Below are 22377 nucleotides of genomic sequence, written 5' to 3' on the forward strand. Positions count from 1 at the left end.
TGTTGGCGAGAGTAGCAGCACCTAATGAAGGCCGGCACTGCACACGAGGGGGTGGGTGGCCAGCTCCACGCCCGGCCGCATCCACACATGCTCGCACACCCACACACGCTCGCTGATCCACACACTACCACTCTCGATGTGAGTGTGTGGGCCCCGTGCCAGCGTGGCCCTGTGGATGTGAGAAGTGGTAATTGCTGAGATTACCACTTATAGAACTGGCCCCTCCCCTCTGGTCCCCCACGCCCCCTCTCACCCCCACAGCGACTGCCCCCCCCCCACCGAATATGTACATGAACCACCCCCTTCCCCTCCTCCCCCTCATCAACTCATTTCCCACCCAGGTGAGGTGAGTGTTTATAGAATATAGTTGTGGTGTGTACAAGGGTGAGTGTACATCTTGTGGATGTGCGAGCACGGGCGGCTAAAATGCAGTGAGTTGTCAGTCTGGGTTACAGCTGGTGCATTTGCTAGTGATCTCAGTCAGCCAACCCATGACACCACCTGGGTCTGTCCCGAGACCTGTCAGTGAGCCTTCGACACTTCACGTGGCTTCAAAGTGCACCTGGCCTGGCACAGGTGCCATGGTGACGTCACCTTCACATAGTGGTGAATGGCGGGGTATTGGCGTTGGTTCGAACAGGTCTCTGCATACAGGTCTCTACATACAGGTGTGTGTTTGTGTGTGTGTACAGGTGTGTGTTTGTGTGCGTACAGGTGTGTGTTTGTGTGTGTACAGGTGTGTGTGTGTGTACAGGTCTGTGTGTGTTTGTGTTGGTGTTTGTTTGTGTGTGTACAGGTGTGTACAGGTGTGTGTTTGTGTGTGTACAGGTGTGTGTTTGTGTGTGTTTGTGTGTGTTTGTGGCTGTGTACAGGTGTGTGTACAGGTGTGTGTTGTGTGTGTACAGGTGTGTGTTGTGTGTGTACAGGTGTGTGTTGTGTGTGTACAGGTGTGTGTTGTGTGTGTACAGGTGTGTGTTGTGTGTACAGGTGTGTGTTGTGTGCACAGGTGTGTGTTTGTGTATGTTTGTGTGTGTACAGGGATGTGCTAATAGGTGTGCTAACAGGTGTGCTAACAGGTGTGTGTTCAGGTGTGTGTACAGGTGTGTGCTAACAGGTGTGGGTGTGTGCTAACACGTGTGTGTACAGGTGTGTGTACAGGTGTGTGTACAGGTGTGTGTACAGGTGTGTGTACAGGTGTGGGGGGGGGCTGCAGCATAGCCGCGCTACGAACCCGGCGACCGGCGGCGATTGAACCGGCTCTGGGCCGCCGCCGGATTGATTCGGCCTTGAATGAGCGCCCGGCGCAGTGTAAACATTGCGGTGGAGCTGGCACACCTGAACCCCTCAGTGCGCCGTGCCAGCCTTCGTCAGTGCTACTCAACCCTTGCCCCGGACAGCGCGGTGAGGGGCTACCCGGGGGGGTGTGTGGGTGTATGGACGTGGGGAGTGGTGGCGTAGCGGTTAGCGCTACGCTACGGACCTGGCCACCCGGGTTCGATTCCCACTCACGGCCAACACCGGTGACGATTATCTGAACCGGTTCTGGGCCTCCCCTAGGTCGACTGGGCCTTCCCTAGGTCGACTCGGCCTCAAATGAGTACCAAGTGCGGTGTGTAAACATCGCCACTAGGGAGACAAAGGCGGCCGGGCGTGGTGTTGGCCACCCACCCCCTCGTGTGCTGTGCCGACCTTCATATGTGCTCGCTAACATCACTTGCCCCTACAGTCTGTTGAGGCTATACGGGGGTCTATGTCTTGTGTGGGTGTGTGTGGGTGTGTGGATGTGTGGATGTGGGTGTGTTTGTGGGTGGGTGGGTGTGTGTGTGTGTGGGTGTGTGTATGTGTGGGTGTGTGAGTGTGGATGTGTGTGAGTGTGTGTGCGCGCACTGGCAATGTTCCCTCGGCAGTTCGCTTAGGAGGAGGTCATGCCTGGTGGTGACCTGACCCCCACGCGTACGCACACACACAGACGTACAAACAGACAACAACAAACATAGAGAAAGATCCTCCGTATAGCCTTAACAGACTGACATACACGTACACACACAGACGTACACACACACAGACGTACACACACACAGACTTAACACACACACACACGCACGTACACACACGTACACGTACACACAGACGTACACAGGACAAAGACGTACACACACGCACAGACATAACCACACGCACAGACGTACACGACAAAGATGCGTACACACACACAGACGTACACACACACAGACGTACACACAGACGTACACAGACACACACACACAAAACAAATATCCACCCAGACAAATACACGGGCGCAGACCTCCACGCACACAGACAACGCACTTCCCTGCTCCCACATCTCTCTTCTCCCCCAGCTCCCTCCTCTCTGCTCCTCCTGCGTCTTCTCCCCCCTGTCTCCCTGCTCCCTTCTCCCACTGCCTGCATCTCCCTCCTCACTGCTCCCTCCTCTCTTCTCCCTCCGTCTCGCCCACACGCCGCGCAGCCTCTGAATACCAATCAGCTTCGCCAGGAACACCACCACCACCATCACTACAACCACCATCACTACCACCACCAGCAGCACCACCACCATCACCACCAGCACCATCACTACCAGCACCTTTACCACCACGGGCATCAACAGCACCAACAGCACCATCACTACCACCATTATCACCTCCTCCTGCTGCTGCTGCTCACAGCCAGCTCCAAGGTAACGGCGCATCGCTAAGACACATGCTGCTGTAGATGTGGCACGGCTGCGGCTGCTGTGGCTGAGGCTGTGCCTGCTGTACCAGCTGTGGTGGTGCCAGCTGTGCCTGTGGGTGTGTCAGCTGTACCAGCTGTGGCTGTGCCTGCTGTACCAGCTGTACCTGCTGTACCAGCTGTACCAGCTGTGCCTGTTGTACCAGCTGTGCCTGCTGTACCAGCTGTGCCTGCTGTACCAGCTGTGCCTGCTGTACCAGCTGTGCCTGCTGTACCAGCTGTGACTGTGCCTGCTGTACCAGCTGTACCAGCTGTACCAGCTGTACCAGCTGTGCCTGCTGTACCAGCTGTGCCAGCTGTGCCAGCTGTGCCTGCTGTACCAGCTGTGCCTGCTGTACCAGCTGTGCCTGCTGTACCAGCTGTACCAGCTGTGCCTGCTGTGCCAGCTGTGCCAGCTGTGCCAGCTGTACCAGCTGTGCCTGCTGTACCAGCTGTGCCTGCTGTACCAGCTGTACCAGCTGTGCCTGCTGTACCAGCTGTACCAGCTGTGCCTGCTGTACCAGCTGTGCCTGCTGTACCAGTTGTGCCTGCTGTACCAGCTGTACCAGCTGTGCCTGCTGTACCAGTTGTGCCTGCTGTACCAGTTGTGCCTGCTGTACCAGCTGTGGCTGTGGGTGTGTCAGCTGTACCTGCTGTGCCTGCTGTGCCTGCTGTGCCTGCTGTCTGCTGTACCAGCTATGCCTGCTGTACCAGCTGTGCCTGCTGTGCCTGCTGTGCCTGCTGTACCAGCTGTGGCTATGCCTGCTGTACCAGCTGTGCCTGCTGTACCAGCTGTGCCTGCTGTACCAGTTGTGTTTGTGCCTGCTGTACCAGCTGTGCCTGCTGTACCAGCTGTGGCTGCTGTACCAGCTGTGCCTGCTGTACCAGCTGTGGCTGTGGCTGCTGTACCAGCTGTATCAGCTGTGCCTGCTGTACTAGCTGTGCCTGCTGTACCGGCTGTGCCTGCTGTACCTGCTGTGGTGGCTGTGCCTGCTGTGCCTGCTGTACCAGCTGTGCCTGCTGTACCAGCTGTGCCTGCTGTGCCTGCTGTATCAGCTGTGCCTGCTGTATCAGCTGTGCCTGCTGTACCAGCTGTGCCTGCTGTACCAGCTGTGGCTAGTGTCTGTGTGGTTGTGTTATTGTGATGGATGTTGTCGTTGTAGTAATGGTTAGTGATTGCAGTATTGGTTGTGGTTGTCAATGGTGGTGGTTGTGGTTGTCGTAATTGCTGTAGTTATGATTGTCGTAATAGTTGAGGTTATGTTTGTGGGTATTATCATGGTTGTAGTTGTGTTTATGATTGTAGTAATGGTTGTAGTTGTGGTTATGAATGGATTACTAATTGTGGGTATAGTAAAGGTTGTAGTAATGGTTGTAAGTGCAGTAATGGCTGTAAGTGCAGTAATGGTTGTGGTGATGCTAGTGGGGTGTAGTAATGGAGACGGAGGTAAAGGGTGTGAGACATGGGGTGTGGATGTGAGGGGAGCTCTAAGTGAGAGAGTCAGGGAGAGGGGAGATGAAGGGAGAGTGAGAGAGAAGACGCAGGCGGGAGTGAAGGCATGTGTGTGTGCGTGCGTGTGTGTGTGCGTGCGTGCGCGTGTATGTGTGCGTGCGTGCGTGCGCACGTGTGTGTGCGTGCGTGCGCACGTGTGTGTGCGTGCGCGCACGTGTGTGTGTGCGTGCGCCATGGTGGATATGTCTTTGTGTCGAGAGATGTGTGTGTGTCTTTGTAGATTGGTGTATATGTGAGCAGGTGAATGAGTTAGTGAGTTGTTGTGGCCTGCAGTGGTGGCGGTGGATGAACACAGTGTGAATGAGACCAGACAGCGTCTAGTTAACCGTACACACGAGTGGACGACTCTAAATGTATGCCCATATGCCTACGAGTGTATATGTGTTGTGTGTACGTGGGGAGTGGCAGTGTAGCGGTTAGCGCGCTGCGCTATGAACACGGTGACTCGCGTTCGATTCCCGCTCACTGCCAACACCAGTGACGATTATCTGAACTGGTCCTGGGCCTCCCCTAGGTCGACTCAGCCTCAAACGAGTACCTGGTGCATTGTATAAACATCGCCACTGGGGAGATAAAGGCAGTCGGGCGTGGTTGCGGGCCACCCACCTCTTGTACCTGCTAACAGCACTTGCCCCAACATTCTGTTCAGGGTATACGGGGGATCTTTTGTCTTTGTGTCTACACAAGTGTGTCTGCATATGCTAGATGCCTTCTCTAACTTTCTGCCCATGTTGCTGGATAAAGAGGCTCCTGGGGATAGAGTCATCCTGTTGGGTGACTTCATTGCCCGAGTGGGTCATGATGCAGGCACCTGGGCTGGAGTGAATGGAAGTCATGGGCTAGATCAGCTCAATAATAACAGTAGGCGGCTGGTAGACTTCTGTGCAGCCCATGTGATTGTAATTACTAACATGCTGTGCCGACATTGACTCATCCACACAACCTCATAGATGCATGTGGGAACATCTATTGTACTATATATTGACAAAACAGTAGAAACCAGGACTTACCTTGGAGCTGATCTGCCCACTGACCATAGGCTTGTCATCTGTAAGATGCGCCTGCCATTCTTCCCGTCCGGTGGTGGGTGTCCACCTAGGTAGGATCCCATTCAAACCCACAGTGGCCTGGTCTCAGCTCGCTGATGAAATTTTCAAGCGAGAATTTCATCATCCTTTCCCCCCCCTCCTCCTGACGCCGAGGGAAAATGGGTGAGTTTAAAGCCAGCGACTCATGCAGCTGCTATGGCTGCATTGGGTACGCAGTGCAGACCTCCCCAGAGACCGTGGCTGAAGGAGGAGGTGTTCTGGCTGGCAGAGAGAAAGTGACAGGCACACTACCACCGTCTACAGCATCCCACATCCGAGAATGAGGAGGCTTACCGCAGCCTTTGCTCGGAGGTTCGGAGAGCCGTGCGGCGCTGCAAGGGATGAGTGGTGGTCGCGGGTTGATGAGGAGATGGAAACTGCCTCGGTAGCCCGCGATCACCAATTACTCTTTAATTCGATAAAAAAAGTAACTTGCAGCTCCACACCTATCGCCAAGAACGGTAATCCGATCTTTGACCCCCAGGAACAGGTTTGCAGATTTGCTGAGCATTTCTTTGAGATCTTGGGGAAGGGGTAAGCCCTTGGCACCAATAACATCATGGGGTAGGGTGGGGTTGAGCCGACTGGGGGCTGCCGTGCCTCAAATATTGGAGGAAATATCCGTTTCTTGTGAGTGATTGGTTGAAGTACCATCTGTTGAGGAAGTGTGAATGGTGATCCAGAACTTGAGACCAGGTAAATTGCCAGGTAGCGATGACCTCTCAAGCGAGCTGCTGAGGGAGGAGGGGGGGTGGCGTTTGTGTGCAGACTGCCCTATATTACAGAATGACAACAGTCTCGTCCACAGGGGGAGCTCCGCAGGTTCTTAACAATGCCCTGGTGGTCCCTCCCCCTGTGAGGGAGACCGCACAGACTGCAATAACTACAATGGCATCTCCCTCCTCAGTGTGCCGGTAATGTCCTGGCAAGGATTATTCAACATTGTTTTGCCAGGCACGCTGAGGAGAGGCTTGTGGAGCCCCAATCTGGTTTCAGGCCAGGGCGGTCCTGCACAGATGCCATATTCTCTGTCCGTCTGCTATAGCAGAGGTGTAGATCATTCCAAATGGACCTACATCTCTGCTTTATTGACATGGTCATTAGGCCTGGACTCTGGGTTGTTCTTTGTGCTTTAAGGGTACGTGTATCTCTGCTCACAACCATTAAGAGCCTTCACGATGGTCGGCTGGCCCCAGTAAAGTTGTGTGGCCAGGAGTCCGAGCCATTCTCCATTCCACTTGGCATATGACAGGGATATCCTCTGGCTCCTTCATTATTTAACATTTTTTACCACACAGTTTGAAAAAAAATTCATGGCTGTAATGGGGGAATTTCAAATCTGGTACAGATACATAGAGAGGTTGATTGATGCCCGGGTGTGGTCAAGGGATGGCTCCCTATTGGTCAATCATGTTATGTATGCTGATTATCTGGTAAATGCTGATGAACCTGGTGTGTGCCACCAAAAGATCAGGCCTTGCCATCAGCACCACGAAAGACTAAGCACCTGCCTAGGTATTATATGTCATCCAATACGCTACCCCCTCAACTCCCCATGAGTGATGAGGCAGTTGTGCATGGAGTGGAACATTTTCCGTACCTGGGCAGCGTGCTTATGACCAGCTCTGGTTTGGCAGTGGGGGTCTCGATTCAGTCGAGCGGCATTACATTTCCATCGGCTGCGTAACGCTGCGATGTGGAAGTTGCCTGGTCTGTCACTCCACACGAAGCTTCAGGTCATCTCGGCCACAGTCATGCCCTCCCTTATCTATGCTTGCGAAACATGGACCCCTTTTCAAGGAACATGTGCCAGTTTTAAACATTCAGGCTGGCATGCCGACAATCCATTCTGAGTTTAACTAGCCTGGATTGTGTGAGGAGCTCACAGATCCCATCGGTGAGCTCCCCCGGCAGACGAGGCCGAGTTGGCTGGGTCATGTAGCCCGCACGCCCAGCCACCGGATGCCCAAGCAGCTTCTGTTTGGCCAGATAGAGGGGGCTCAATGGGTGCGGCATGGGGTAGGGAAGAGATTGACTGATGTGGTACAGCAGAATGTGGAGGTGAGTAGACTTGCCGTAGACTGGTACCAGAGGTGTCAAGATTGGCCCCTGTAGAGGAGGCTCGTGAAGGATGCTGCTACTAGGCAGTTGGAGGCAGTCTCCCTCCAGCAACAACGGAGGACAGAGGAGTCATGCTCACAACAACGAGTGGAGCACCGGGCGGCAAAAAAACAGCAAGGTGGCACAGTGGGGAGCACAGGTGGTGCATCTGCCAGTCATTTCAGTCAGTCAACTCCATGACACCTGGGTCTGTCCCGTGACCTCCTGTCAGCAGCGAGCCTTCGCGACGTCAACCGCCATTTGGTGCCAAACGACGGCTGACGTTGCTTGTATCAGTCTGTGTAATACCAAAAACTATTTATATTCGTGAGGCGCGCATTCAAACAGTGGATCTCAGTGCCGAACGAGTCACGGTGGTGTAATTGACCATAATTCACCACCCCGGCCAGTGCCGGTTGGTGAAGATGGCGGCACAGTGGTGACGCTATTGCCTCTCGGCAAGACGTTCCTGGGTTCGAGTCCTGACTCGGGAGATTTCTGTGGGTTCTCTCCCTGTTCGGTAGAGTGAGAGTGAGTGAGTGAGAGTGTGAGTGTGGGTCAGCGAGTGAGTGAGAGTGTGAGTGTGGGTCAGCGAGTGAGAGTGTGGGTCAGTGAGTGAGAGTGTGTGTGAGTGTGAGAGTGTGATTGAGTGAGTTTGAGTGGTGGCGCATAACCGCTGTGCTACGAACCCGGTCATCCGAGTTCGATTCCCACTCAACGGCCAACACCAGTGACGATTATTTTAAATCGGTCCTCGGCCTCCCCTTGGTCGACTCAGTCTCAAATGAGTACCTGATGCGGTGTGTAAACATCGCCACTGGGGAGACAAAGGCGGGCGGGCGTGGTGCTGGCCACCTACACTCTCGTGTGCCGTACGGTCCTTCATAGGTGCTCGCTAACAACACTTGCCACAACAGTTTGTTAAGGCAATACAGGGGGGTCTTTGTCTTTGTGGTGAGGGAGGGGAGGAGGTGAGGTGGTGAGTGTAGTGAGGGAGGGGAGTGTGGTGAGGAGGTATGATGAGGGAGGCTGCCTACACACCCTCCCAGACATTGCACCACACTCACCACCTTCTAAAACATCACCACCACGCCTGCCCATCTCTCTCGCTGTCGGCAGCTCCCTTGCCACCTTTGTCTCTCCGCATACACTCTGTCTGTATTAAATCACCGGCCGCCCCATTTGCAGCACTGACAGATGGGATATACGGCCACTCGGCTGCCATTCACACGTGCTGCCCACGCGCACACAGAGACCAAGATAATCCCGTATAGCCCTCACAGACTGTTGGGGCGAGTGCTGTTAGTGAGCAGCACCTATTAAGGCGGGCACGTGCTGGCACACGAGGGGGTGGGTGGCCAGCACCATGCCTGCCCGCCTTTGTTTCCCCAGTGGCAATGTTTATACACTGCACCAGGTACTCATTTGAGGCCGAGTCGACCTAGGGGGAGGCCCAGCACCAGTTCAGATAATCATCACCGGTGTTGGTGGCCGCGAGCAGGAGCCAAACTCGGGCTGCTGGGTTCGTAGGGTAGTGTGTGCTGACATCACACACGCATACACACACACACCTTGCTCATCGCACAATACGCTCACACACACACACCCCGCTCATCACACACACCCTGCTCATCTCACACACACACACCTTGCTCATCACACACACCCTGCTCATCACACACACACACACCATGCTCATCACACACACACACCCCGCTCATCACACACCCTGCTCATCACACACACACACACCTTGCTCATCACACACACACACCTTGCTCATCACACACACACCATGCTCATCACAAACACACACACACACATCTTGCTCATCACACACACACACCATGCTCATCACACACACACACCTTGCTCATCACACACACACACCATGCTCATCACACACACACACCTTGCTCATCACACACACACACACATCTTGCTCATCACACACACACACACCATGCTCATCACACACACACACACCTTGGTCATCACACACACCCTGCTCATTACACACACATCTTGCTCATCACACACACATCTTGCTCATCACACACACACACCTTGCTAATCACACACACACCCTGCTCATCACACACACACACACCATGCTCATCACACACACACGCCTTGCTCATCACACACACACCCTGCTCATCACACACACACCTTGCTCATCACACACACACACCCTGCTCATCACACACACACACCTTGCTCATCACACACACACACACACCCTGCTCATCACACACACCCTGCTCATCACACACACACACACACCCTGCTCATCGCACACACGCTCACACACACGCATACACACACGCATACCCCGCTCATCACACACACGCACACCCCCCCATAATGCAATCGGCTAAGTGATGTAAGTGAGGGGGTGCGGTAGAGATGAGGAGCCCCCCTCCTTCACCAAGTTCCCCCACCCCCCATGTCACCACATCTCGATTTATGGTTCCACACGCCCCGAGTCGCCCCCAACACTGGCGCGTGCGTGCGCGTGCGCGTGTGTGCGTGCGCGTGTGTGTGTGCCGGTCCGTGTTCAGGGGATGCGTGCAGAGCGGTGGCGCAGCGGTTAGCGTCTTGCACTACGAAACCTGGCGATCCTCGTGTGCCATGGTGGGCACCGTCGTAGGTGCCCCCAATAGTCTGTTTAAAGCTATAGGGGTCAGGGGGGGGATATATGGTTGAAGGGGTGGGTCTATTAGTGTCTCTATGCGTGTGTCGAAATAAACTGGCTGACATACGTGTGTGTGTGTACGTATCCTGGGATGGGAAGCGGCAGTATAGCGGTCGGGCCGATGTGCTACGAACCAGGCAGTGTAGCGGTGGGTGTCTATGACGTCTTTTGGTGAAATCCACAAACGTCACAAAACCACTGCACTTGGCCACGTGGAATGTCTGAATGCTCATTGTGGAGGAGAGAGGCTGCCATTCCTCTGTCGGGAGCTGGATTGGTACCACCTTGACCGTGAGGGGTGGACAGTCCTCCGCTCGGGGCAAGAAAACTGCCAAACAACTGGGCGGTGGCTCATCTTCTGAACAAAATAATGAAGGGGGTGTGGGAGTGTGGGCAATGTGTGGGAAGCTGTGAGTCCTTGACATTTATAGGCTCGCTTCCCCATCAATCGGAAGCAAGGAGTGGTGGTAGTGTCTTACGCATCCACCGAAAATGAACATCAGTGGAGGGATGCAGGCAAGGCCGATGAGTCGGATGCCTTCTTTGACCTCCTGTCACAGGAGCGAGCTAAAGTGGCCCCTCGGGATAGTCATCCTGTTGAGTGACTTTCATGCCCGAGTGGGTCATGACGCAGGCACCAGGGTCAGAGTGATTGTAATGCATGGATCAGATCGGCTCAATGATAACAGGGGGAGGCTGCTATACTTCTGTGCAGCTCATGGGCTTGTAATCACCAACACGCTGTTCCAGCATCAGCACATCCACACAACATCATTGATTCACGCCAGGTTTAAGAAAGTAACGAATCAGCGGATGCAGGCCCTTGCCCTTGACATCAGCACCTACCGTGGAGCTGATCTGTCCACTTACCATCGGCTTGTCATTTGTAAGATGCGCCTGCCGTTCTTCCACTGTGGTGGTGGACATCCACCTAGCACTCCATCAAAACCCACAGTGGCCTGATCTCGGCTCTGATATTCGCAAGCGGGAATTTCATCATGGGTTGCAGCTAGATTGGCATCCCCCCCCCTCCACCACCGCCTGATGCCGCGGGGAAATGGGTGAGGTTTAGGATTGTGGCTCATACAGCTGCCATGGTTGCATTGGGTATGCAGTCCATACTTCCCCAGAGACTCTGACTTTACTGCAGCCTTCGCTCGGAGGTTCAGAGATTCGAGCGGTGCTGCAAGGATGAGTGGTGGTCGCAGGTTGCTGAAGAGTTGGAAACCTGCCTCGGTAGCCCACGATCACAAATCACTATTTAATGCCATCAAAAAAGTAACTTGCAGCACCACACCCCTATGACATCCTTTAGGGAAAGGAGTGGTGATCCGATCTCTGAAACCCATCAACAGGCTTGCTGAACATTTCTGTGATGCCTTGGAGTGGGGGACCCCTCAGCTCTGACGAAATCAAGGGGCAGGGTGGGGGCTGACCCTGCTGGGGCTGCCCCTGCCTCAAACGCTTGAGGAAGTGCAAAGGGCGATCGAGAACTCTGTGTTCAGACTGCCCTAGATTAAATAATTTCAACTGCCTGGACCGCAGGAATGGGTTCTGCACGATTTGAAGGACGCCCTGGTGTTTCCCTTTAAAAAAAAAGGAGGCACCGCATTGGTCAAGGCCCTCGATAGCATTAGTAGGCCAGGGCTCTGGTTTAGTCTTCGTGCTTCAAGTTTCTCTAACTATCTCCTCACAATCATTAAGGGTCTTCATGATGGTGGGCAGGCCCTGGGCCAAGCTATGAAGCCGGTTGTGAGCGACATTCCCTGTTCACCTTGGAGTGCGACAGGGATGTCCTCTGGCTCTCGACATTATTTTATCTTATCTGACCATATAGTTAAAGATCCTTTGTATAGCTCTACCAGAAGAATTCCACTCCCCATGAGTGATTGGGCATTTGTGGAGAAGCTTCCGTACCTGGCCAGTGTGGTTATAACCAGCTCCGGTTTGGCAGCGGAGGTCTCACTCTGAATCGGTCGAGCGCATTATATTTTTTATATGAAATTCCCAGTCATCTCAGTCATGGTTATGCCCTCTATTATCTTTGCTTGCAAAACGTGGACCCCCCTAATGGAACATCTGCGCCAGTTTTAAACCTTCAGGCTGGCCTGCCTACAATCCATCTTGGGTTTAACCAGGCTGGATTGTGTGAAGAGCTCACAGATCCTTGATAGATCTTGACAAAGTCCCATCGGTGAGCTCCTCCGGCAGGCAAGGCTGCGTTGGCTGAGTTATGAAATCCGCATGCCCAAGCAGCTTCTGTTTCGCCAGATAGAGGGGGCTAAACGGCACGGGCAAGAGAAGAGAATGACTGATTCGGTACAGGAGGATGTCGGGCTGAGTGGACTTGCCCATGACTGGTACCAGCGGTGTCAATATCGGCCTCTGTGGAGGAGGCTTGTGAAGGACGCTACTGGGCAGTTGGAGGCAGTCGCCCTCCACCAATAGTGGAGGGCGGAGGAGCGACGCGCGACTAAAACGCAGCGTGTTGGCACAGCAGGGAATACAGTTGGTGCATCTGCCAGTCATCTCAGTCAGTCAACCGATGGCTCCTGAGTCTGTCCCGTGACCTGCTTGAGAGCCTTCCACACTCCACGTGGCCTCAAAGTGCACTTACCCTGGTACAAGTGCTGTGTTGACGTCACCGCTGCAAAGTGGCAAGCATTGGTGTGTTCCCATGTCTGCTTGTGTGTGTGTCAGTCAGTCCCTGGTGCTGGAAGCTGCTGCTGTAGCTGCATTATTATTACTGTGGATCTGGTTACCCAGAAAGGCCTCCCTCACTTGTTGTGCTCTCAGTAGAAGTGTGTGGGTGTGTGTGGGTCGTGTGGAGCTACGTGAGTGTGTGAGTGCAGTGTGGGTGAGTGTGTGAGTGCAGTATGGGTGTGTGTGTTAAGTGTGCTATGAACCCAGCGACCCGAGTTCGATTTCCGCTCACAGACACCAACACCAGCGACGATTATCTGAACTGGTCCTGGGCTTCCCCTAGGTCGAGTCAGCCTCAAATGAGTACCCAGTGCGTCGTGTAAACATCGCCACTGGGGAGGCAAAGTCGGCCGGGCGTGGTGCTGGCCACGCACCCCCATCGTGTTTACACATCGCAGCAGGTACTCATTCGAGGCCGAATCGACCTAGGGGAGGCCCACGACCGGTTCAGATAATTTTCACTGGTGTTGGCTGTGAGCAGGAATCGAACCCGGCTCGTCAGGGTTGTAGCGCAGCGCGCTAACCACTACACTACCGCTCCGCACAATCTACACACACACTGACACACACACAATCTACAACAACAACCGCCATTCACCACGAAGTGGCGGTGAGTTCACTATGACGCTTGTGCCAGGCCATGCGCACCTTGAGGCCACATGAAGTGTCGAACGCCCACTGACAGGAGATCACGGGGCAGACTCAGGTGCCACAGGTCGACTGACTGAGATGACCGAGATGACTGGCTTATGCACCACCTGTGCCCCCTACTGTGCCAACTTGCTGTGCTTTAGCCACCCGGCGCTCTGCTCGTTGTTGTGAGCGTCGATCCTCCGCCCTCCGTTGTTGTTGGAGGGCGACTGCCTCCAACTGCCCAGTAGCGTCCTTCACGAGCCTCCTCCACAGTGGCCGATCTTGACACCGCTGGTACCAGTCATCGGCAAGTCCACTCAGCTCTACGTCCTCCTGTACCACATCACTCCATCTTTTCTCTAGCCCGTGCCGCGCCCGTTTAGCCCCCTCGATCCGGCCGAACAAAAGCTGTTTAGGCATGCGGTCGCTGGGCATGCGGGCTACATGACCCAGCCAACACAGCCTTGCCTGCCGGAGGAGCTCACCGATGGGACTTTGCCCAGATCTTTCAAGGATTTGTGAGCTCACACAATCCAGCCTGGTTAAACCCAGGATGGATCGTATGTACGCCAGCCTAAATTTTTCTAACCGACGAAGATGCTCCATTAAGGGGTTCCACGTTTCGCAAGCGTAGAGAAGGGAGGGAATTACTGTGGCCAAGAAGACCTGAAGCTTCGTGCGGAGCGACAGACCAGGTAGCTTCCACACAGCGTTACGCAACCGATGAAAATATATTGCCGCTCGACTGATTCAGAGCGAGACCTCTGCTGTTAAACTGGAGCTGGTCATAAGCACACTGCCCAGGTATGGGAAACTCTCCACTCTCTCCACAACTGCCCCATCACCGATTGGGAGTTGTGGGGGTGGAGTGTCTGATGGTACAAAATACCCGGGTAAGTGCTTAGTTTTGGTGGGGCTGATGCTAAGGCCCCACCTTTTAGTGGCACGCTCCAGTCGCAGCAGCAGCGTTTCCAACTCCTCCTCTGAATGAGCAGCTATTACCAAATTATCGGCATACATAACATGGTTGACCAATCGGGAGCCATCCCTTGATCGCACCCGGGCATCGATCAGCCTCCCATTGTATCTGTACCAAATGGAAATTCCCCCGGTACAGCTATTGAAGGCTTCACGAACTACGTGGTCAAAATAGATGTTAAATAATGTGGGAGCCAGAGGACATCCCTGTCGCACCCCAAGATGTACAGGGAATGGCTTTGACTCCCGGCCACGTAGTTTTACCCGGGCCCGCTCACCATCGTGAAGGTCCTTAATGATCGTGAGCAGAGGGTCAGGGACTCTGAAAGCACGGAGAACAACCCAGAGCCCAGGCCTACTGATGGTATCATAGGCCTTGACCAGGTCAATAAAGCAGAGATGTAGGTCTTGTTGGAATTCCCTACACCTCTGCTGTAGCAGATGGACAGAAAATATGGCATTTGTGCAGGACCGCCCTTTCCTGAAACCGTATTGGGGCTCCGCAAGCCTCTCCTCAGCGTGCCGAGCATGGCGATGTTGAATAATCCTTGCCAAGATCTTTCCCGGCACACTGAGGAGTGAGATGCCCCTGTAGTTGTTACAGTCTGTGCAAGTCCCCCTTCTTAAAGAGGGGGACCGCCAGGGCATCCTTCCAATCCTGCGGAACTCGTCCAGTGGTCCAGACTGTTGTTATGATGTCATGTAGGGCAGTCTGTGCACAAACGCCACCCTCCCTCAGCATTTGGCTTGGGAGATCATCTCTGCCCGGTGCTTTTCCTGGTCTGAGACTCCGGATCGCCTTCAGTACTTCCTCAACAGATGGCACCTCAGCCAGCCACTCACAGGGGGTGACTTCTTCCAATATTTGAGACACCGCAGCCTCAGCAGGGTCATCCCCACTTTGTGCCATAAAGTTTTCCTCGCTAAGGGATTTCCCCTCCCCCAGGACCACACAGAAATGCTCAGCAAATCTGCAAACCTGTTCCTGACACACACACTGACACACACAATCTACACACACACAATCTGCACACACACTGACACACACAATCTACGCATACACAATCTACACACACACACAATCTACACACACACTGACACACACAATATATACACACACACACAATCTACACACACACTGAAACACACTGACACACACTGACACAATCTACACACACAATCACACACACACTGACACACCCACAATCTACACACACACTGACACACACACAATCTACACACACAAGTTCGTACGAGTTGGGGATTGAACCCACAGACTCGTTTATGTAAAGCACGAGTGTTAACACTGCCCCACTGTTGCTGCTGCTGCTACTGCTGCTGCTACTGATGCTGTTGTTGCTACTACTCCTGCTGGTACTGCTGATGTTCCTGCTGCTTCTACTGTTGTTGCTATTGCTGCTGCTACTACTACTGCTGCTACTACAACTGCTGCTGCTTCTGCTGCGACTGTTGCTGCATCCTCCGCTGCGTCTCGTCTATTCCGCCGCTGCGTAATTGGCCCTAATTGGGATGAGATGGAATTAGGAGCGATCCCTGATGCTCGCACGTGCTCGTTAGCGGCGCGTTAATTATGGAGCTGGTGTCGGGAGGACGGAGTGTGGGGTGCGGGGGGGGGGCACGGGGTGCGGGGGGGGGGCACGGGGGGGGGGCACGGGGTGGGGGCACGGGGTGGGGCACGGGGTGGGGGCACGGGGTGGGGCACGGGGGGGGGGCACGGGGTGGGGCACGGGGGGGGGGCACGGGGTGGGGCACGGGGGGGGGGCACGGGGTGGGGCACGGGGGGGGGCACGGGGTGGGGCACGGGGGGGGGGCACGGGGTGGGGCACGGGGGGGGGGGCACGGGGTGGGGCACGGGGGGGGGGCACGGGGTGGGGCACGGGGGGGGGGCACGGGGTGGGGCACGGGGGGGGGGCACGGGGTGGGGCACGGGGGGGGGCACGGGGTGGGGCACGGGGGGGGGGCACGGGGTGGGGCACGGGGGGGGCACGGGGTGGGGCACGGGGGGGGCACGGGGTGGGGCACGGGGGGGGGCACGGGGTGGGGCACGGGGGGGGGCACGGGGGTGGGGCACGGGGGTGGGGCGCGGGGGGGGGGGGGCGGGGCGCGGGGGGGTGGGGCGCGGGGGGTGCGGGGGGGGTGGGGCGCGGGGTGCGGGGGGTGTTAACGAGTGTTAACACTGCCCCACTGTTGCTGCCCCACTGTTGCTGCTGCTGCTACTGCTGCTGCTACTGATGCTGTTGTTGCTACTACTCCTGCTGGTACTGCTGATGTTCCTGCTGCTTCTACTGTTGTTGCTGTTGCTGCTGCTACTACTACTGCTGCTACTACAACTGCTGCTGCTACTACAACTGCTGCTGCTTCTGCTGCGACTGTTGCTGCATCCTCCGCTGCGTCTCGTCTATTCCGCCGCTGCGTAATTGGCCCTAATTGGGATGAGATGGAATTAGGGGGGGGGCACGGGGTGCGGGGGGGGGCACGGGGTGCGGGGGGGGGGGCACGGGGGTGCGGGGGGGTGGCATGCAGGGAGATGTGTCGTGCAGGATAAAACCACAGTGATAACCGTGGGGGAATCACAAATACCATCAGTACCATCAGTACCATCAGTACCATCTGTACCATCAGTACCATCAGTGCCATCAAACTAACCCAACTACTTTGTATTTGATGTTTTATCAATGTAAGGCCCCACTTGAGCTGCGTAGCTCTCTGATTTTCAGAAGCGACCTGGGCCACAATAAATCGCCCAATGCAGTGGCTTGAACATCACCTTGGATGTGCGAGTTGGTTCACCTCGGGTATCACCCACTGCACCTACAGGCGGAGTTTGACTTCTATATGGGGGGGGCAGGGGTTCGCATTTCCCCCCACATGAATCGCAGGTCCACAGAATTAGTTCTAAATTTGAAGCTTTCGTGACTGCAAGGATTCATATTCTTAGGTTTTTTCGGTAAAGTCACGTAGGTAAAAAATGAAAATTAATAAAAGTAAAATAAAATAAAAAAACGACATTTCGCAGGCAATACAAGCATCCGTCTTCAGGTGGAACCGTCACAGCATGATAGCTGTATCAAGTGAGAGAAATTCCAAGAAAACAATCCTTGTATATATACAGTACTGGTTGAGGGTGGGAGGAGCCAAGGTAGGCCCTGAATATTATTTTTGTGAGGTTCGGTGCGGCTGAAGCACGCTGTTAGGAATAAGCCTTTGTTGTGTAAACTAGATGCGGATGATGTAAAGGTGCGTGCAAATGGGACTGAGCCTTTTGTTATGTAGAAGTGATGCGGCTGAAATCGCTGCCAGGAAATGAGCACAAGTCAGATCTGAAACACGGCAAAACTGATTCTTCCGTCGTTGCCGATCATTGCTACAACGCTGTGGGCTCTCATTAAATTGTCTTTTCCGAGACCAAGGTACTCTGCAAGCCTCCTGGCTACCATCAAAGGTTTGTACACGAGGCCATCCAAATATACAAACACAGACATAACTTCAACCGTGATGATGGGTACAAACTTAGTAATCATTGGAAAGATGTTATTAATCATGCAAAAAAGATTTAACTACACATTTGGAGCATTCCTGGCAGTGATTTCAGCCGCACCACCTCTACATAACAAAGGCTCAGTCAACCATTCTACACAACAAAGACTCATTTCCTGGCAGCGATTTCAGCCGCATCACTTCTACATAATAAAAGGCTCAGTCCCATTTGAACGCACCTTTACATCATCCGTGTCTAGTTTACACAACAAAGGCTTATTCCTAACAGCGTGCTTCAGCCGCACCGAACCTCACAAAAATAATATCCAGAGCCTACCTTGGCTCCTCCCACCCACAACCAGTATATATACAAGGATTGTTTTCTTGGAATTTCTCTCACTTGATACAGCTATCGTGCTGTGACGGTTCCACCTGAAGATGGAAGCTTGTGTTGCCTCCGAAACGTCGTGATTTTATTCTATTTTTATTTTACTTTTATTAATTTTATTTTTTTACCTACGTGACTTTACCGAAAAAACATAGGAACACACGATTCCATAATTAGTGTTTAATCTTAACTGTAAACTACTGGAACTAAATAAATGCATGTGCCCAGCTGAGACACCAAATAGTCCCCGCGAGTGTTCTCTGGTGCCACGAGGTCACCACGGGAACCGAAAGTTGCCCCATCGACGACGTCGGGTCAGCGCTGGGTACGAGACCGCCTGGCAACCACCGCCTGTGCCGTCCTCGAGAGAGGAGAGTAGGAGGAGGAGGGAGGAGGAGGAAGGAGTAGGAGGGAGAAGGGAGGAGTAGGAGGAGGGAGGAGGAGGAGGGAGTGGGAGGGAGGAGGCGCTCCCTAACGAGCACTTGGCCCGCAACACCCCGTGTATCCAAATCGTGGGGGGGGGATCTTTTATCTTTTGTGTGCACATCAGTGGAGGAAGGGGAAGGAGTGGTGAGGGTGGTTGGGTGAGGGTTGTGCAAGTCGCATGGAAGACTTCACTCATCCCACCGCCCCGCGTAGCCCCTCCCAGTGGACTCACGACGTCAAGTGATTGCGACACGAGGGGGGGGAGTGGGGGCTGGGGGGAGGTGTCTCTGTGTTGTACGTCACTTGGTGGCTGTGTAGGTATGGGGGGGGCGGTGGTGGAACGGTTAGCGCGCTGGGCTGCAAACCTGGGTTCGATTCCCGCTCACGGCCAACACCGGTGACGATTATCTGAACCGGTCCTGGGCCTCCCATAGGTCGATTCAGCCTCAAACGAGTACCTGTTGCGGTGTATAAACATTGTCACTGGGGAGACAAAGACAGTCGGGCGTGGCACTGGCTACCCACCCCCTCGTGTGCCGTGCCAGCCTTCATAGGTGCTCGCTAACATAACTTGCCCCGACAGTCTGTTAAGGCGATACACGGGGGCTCTTTGTGTAGGTATGACACTGTGGGTGTGTGGGGGTGTGTAGGTATGACACTGGGGGTGTGTGTGGGGGTGTGTGTGGGGATGTGTGTGTGGGTGTGGTATGTGTGGATGTGTGTGTGGGTGTGGTGGGTGTGGTGTGTGTGTGTGGTATGTGTGGATGTGGGTGTGTGTGTGTGGATGTGTGTGTGTGTGTGGATGTGTGTGTGGATGTGGGTGTGTGTGTGTGGATGTGTGGATGTGGGTGTGGTATGTGTGGGTGTGGTATGTGTGGGTGTGGTGTGTGGGGTGTGGTGTGTGGGTGTGGTATGTATGTGTGTGTGTGGATGTGTGGGTGGGTGTTGGTGTGGTATGTGTGTGGATGTGTGGGTGTGGTATGTGTGGATGTGTGTGGATGTGGGTGTGGATGTGGGTGTGGATGTGTGTGTGGATGTGGGTGTCGATGTGGGTGTCGATGTGTGTGTGGTGTGTGTGGTGTGTGTGGTGTGTGTGGGTGTGTGGGTGTGTGGTGTGTGGGTGTGGTATGTGTGGATGTGTGTGTGAAGCGGCTGCGCAGTGGTTAGCGCCCTGGACGACGAACCCAACAAACCGAGTAGATTGCCACTCATGGCCGACACTAGTGGCAACTATCTAAGCCGGCCCTGGTCTTGGGCCTCCCTTAGGTCGGCTCGGCCTCAAATGAGTACCGAGTGCGGTGTGTGAACATCGTCACTGGGGAGACAAAGGCGGCCTGGCGTAGTGCTGGCCACCGACCCCTTCATGTGCCGTGCCGGCCTTCACAGGTGCCACTCGCTCACAGCAGTTGCCACGAAAGTTTGTTTAAGGGGGATCTTTGGTGGGATGTGTGTAGGGAATAGGTTCTGGGACTTCCCTAGGTCGACTCAGCGTCAAATGAGTACCTGGTGTCTTTGCATCACTAACTCAGCAGCGGTGTTGTGGGTGACTCAAACCCTGGTCGTGGGGGCAGGCTGAGGCTGACTCAGCCCATCATCCCTGCATAGGTGCTGCTCGCTTACAGTACTTGCCCCAAAAATATGTTGAGGCTATACGGTGGGTCTTTGTCTTTGCATTGATGGCAGAGGGGGAGTGGTGACGCAATGGTTAGCACACTGCTTTTATTGATCGTATCTGAATCGGGGGGTATAGTAAACACCAGATTTGGGGAGACAAAGGTGGCCGGGCTTGGTTCTAACCACAATGGCCCTTCGTTGGTGCTACTCGTGAGCAGCACTTGACCCAACAACGTGTGTAGGCTACACGGAGCGTCTTTGTCTGTGTGTGTCTTCCTAGGTTTCTTGAAGTCTACACGGGATCGTTATCTGTGTGGGTTACGCTGTGTGTGTGTGAGAGTTGTGTGTGTGTAGGTTGTGTGTAGGCTGTGTGTGAGAGTTGTGTGTGTATGTTATGTGTAGGCTGTGTGTGTGAGAGTTGTGTGTGTAGGTTATGTGTAGGCTGTGTGTGAGTGAGAGTTGTGTGTGTGAGAGTTGTGTGTAGGCTGTGTGTGTGTGAGAGTTGTGTGTGTGTAGGTTTGTGTGTAGGCTGTGTGAGTGTGAGAGTTGTGTGTGTAGGTTGTGTGTGAGCGTGTGTGTAGGGATTTTGTGTGTGTACGTGTTAGTCCATGTGTGTGAGTGCGTGTGGGGGGGAGCAGTTCGATTAACCCGAGTTCGATTTCCGATTACGGTGACGAATATCTGAACCGGTCTTCGGCCGACTCAATCCGCGTACCTGTGGTACTGGCCACCGCACTTGCCCCAACAGTCTTTAGAAGGCTACACGGGGGATCTTTGTCGTTATTGGTGTGTGGGGGGGTTGTGGTACGAGTGTGTATTAGTGTGTGAGTGTATTTGTGTGTGTGTTTGGGGGTTGTGGTATGAGAGTGTGTGTGTGTGTGTTGGTGTGTGAGTGTATCTGTGTGTGTGGGGGTTGTGGTATGGGAGTGTATGTGTGTGTATTGGTGTATGAGTGTATCTGTGTAGCTGTGTGTGTGGGGGGGTTGTGGTATGGGAGTGTATGTGTGTGTATTGGTGTATGAGTGTATCTGTGTGTGTGGGGGGGTTGTGGTATGGGATTGTATGTGTGTGTATTGGGGCATGAGTGTATCTGTGTGTGTGGGGGGGTTGTGGTATGGGAGTGTATGTGTGTGTATTGGGGCATGAGTGTATCTGTGTGTGTGGGGGTTGTGGTATGGGAGTATATGTGTGTGTATTTGTGTGAGTGTATCTGTGTGTGTGTGTGGGGTTACGGTGTGTGAGTGTGTGTGTATTGGTGTGCGTATATCTCTGTGTGTGGGGGTTGCAGTGTGTGAGAGATTAGGAGACAGGGTTATGAGTGTGTGTATTGCGTGTGTGCTTACTGTACGAGTGACTGAGAGGTGAGAGTGAGTGTGTGTGTGTGCATACTGTCTGTTGAGTGTGTGTGTGAGTGCGACTGTGTGTATCTGCCTTTGTGTGCATGGGGAGCAGTGGTGTAGTGGTTAGCATGCTGCACAATGAACCGGGCGGCCCGAACCGGTCCTGAGTCCAGGACCTCCGCTAGATCGACTCAGCCGCAAGTGAGAACTTTGTGCGGTGTGTAAACATCGCCACTGGGGAGACAAAGGCGGCCGCACATGGCGCTGACGACCCACCTCGTGTGCTCGCTAACAGCACATGCCCCAACAGTCTGTTAAGGCTATGATGGGATCTTTGGTTTGTGTGTGTGTACATTTAAGTGTACTTGTGTGTCTCTGTGTATTTGTTTAGCATTGTGCAACGAACAGCAATAAACATCACTCTCTAAAGTGTCATTGAATAAGAGTTGGCGCCGTTCTTGGGTTGAGCGAAGTTATTGGGAGGGACGAGGCAGAGAGAGGGGTGACCTCTGCAGTGCTGCGGGTGAGTGGTTGGGTGTGTGAGTGGGGCCTCACCCAACCACCTATTCACCCACCCACTCACCCACCGACTCACCCACCCACCGACTCACCCACTCACTCACTCAACCACTCACGTGCCCACCCACCTACCCACTCATTCACTCACC

The sequence above is a fragment of the Lampetra fluviatilis genome, chromosome 38 (assembly GCF_964198595.1).
Source record: "Lampetra fluviatilis chromosome 38, kcLamFluv1.1, whole genome shotgun sequence".
Lineage (NCBI taxonomy): Eukaryota > Metazoa > Chordata > Hyperoartia > Petromyzontiformes > Petromyzontidae > Lampetra > Lampetra fluviatilis.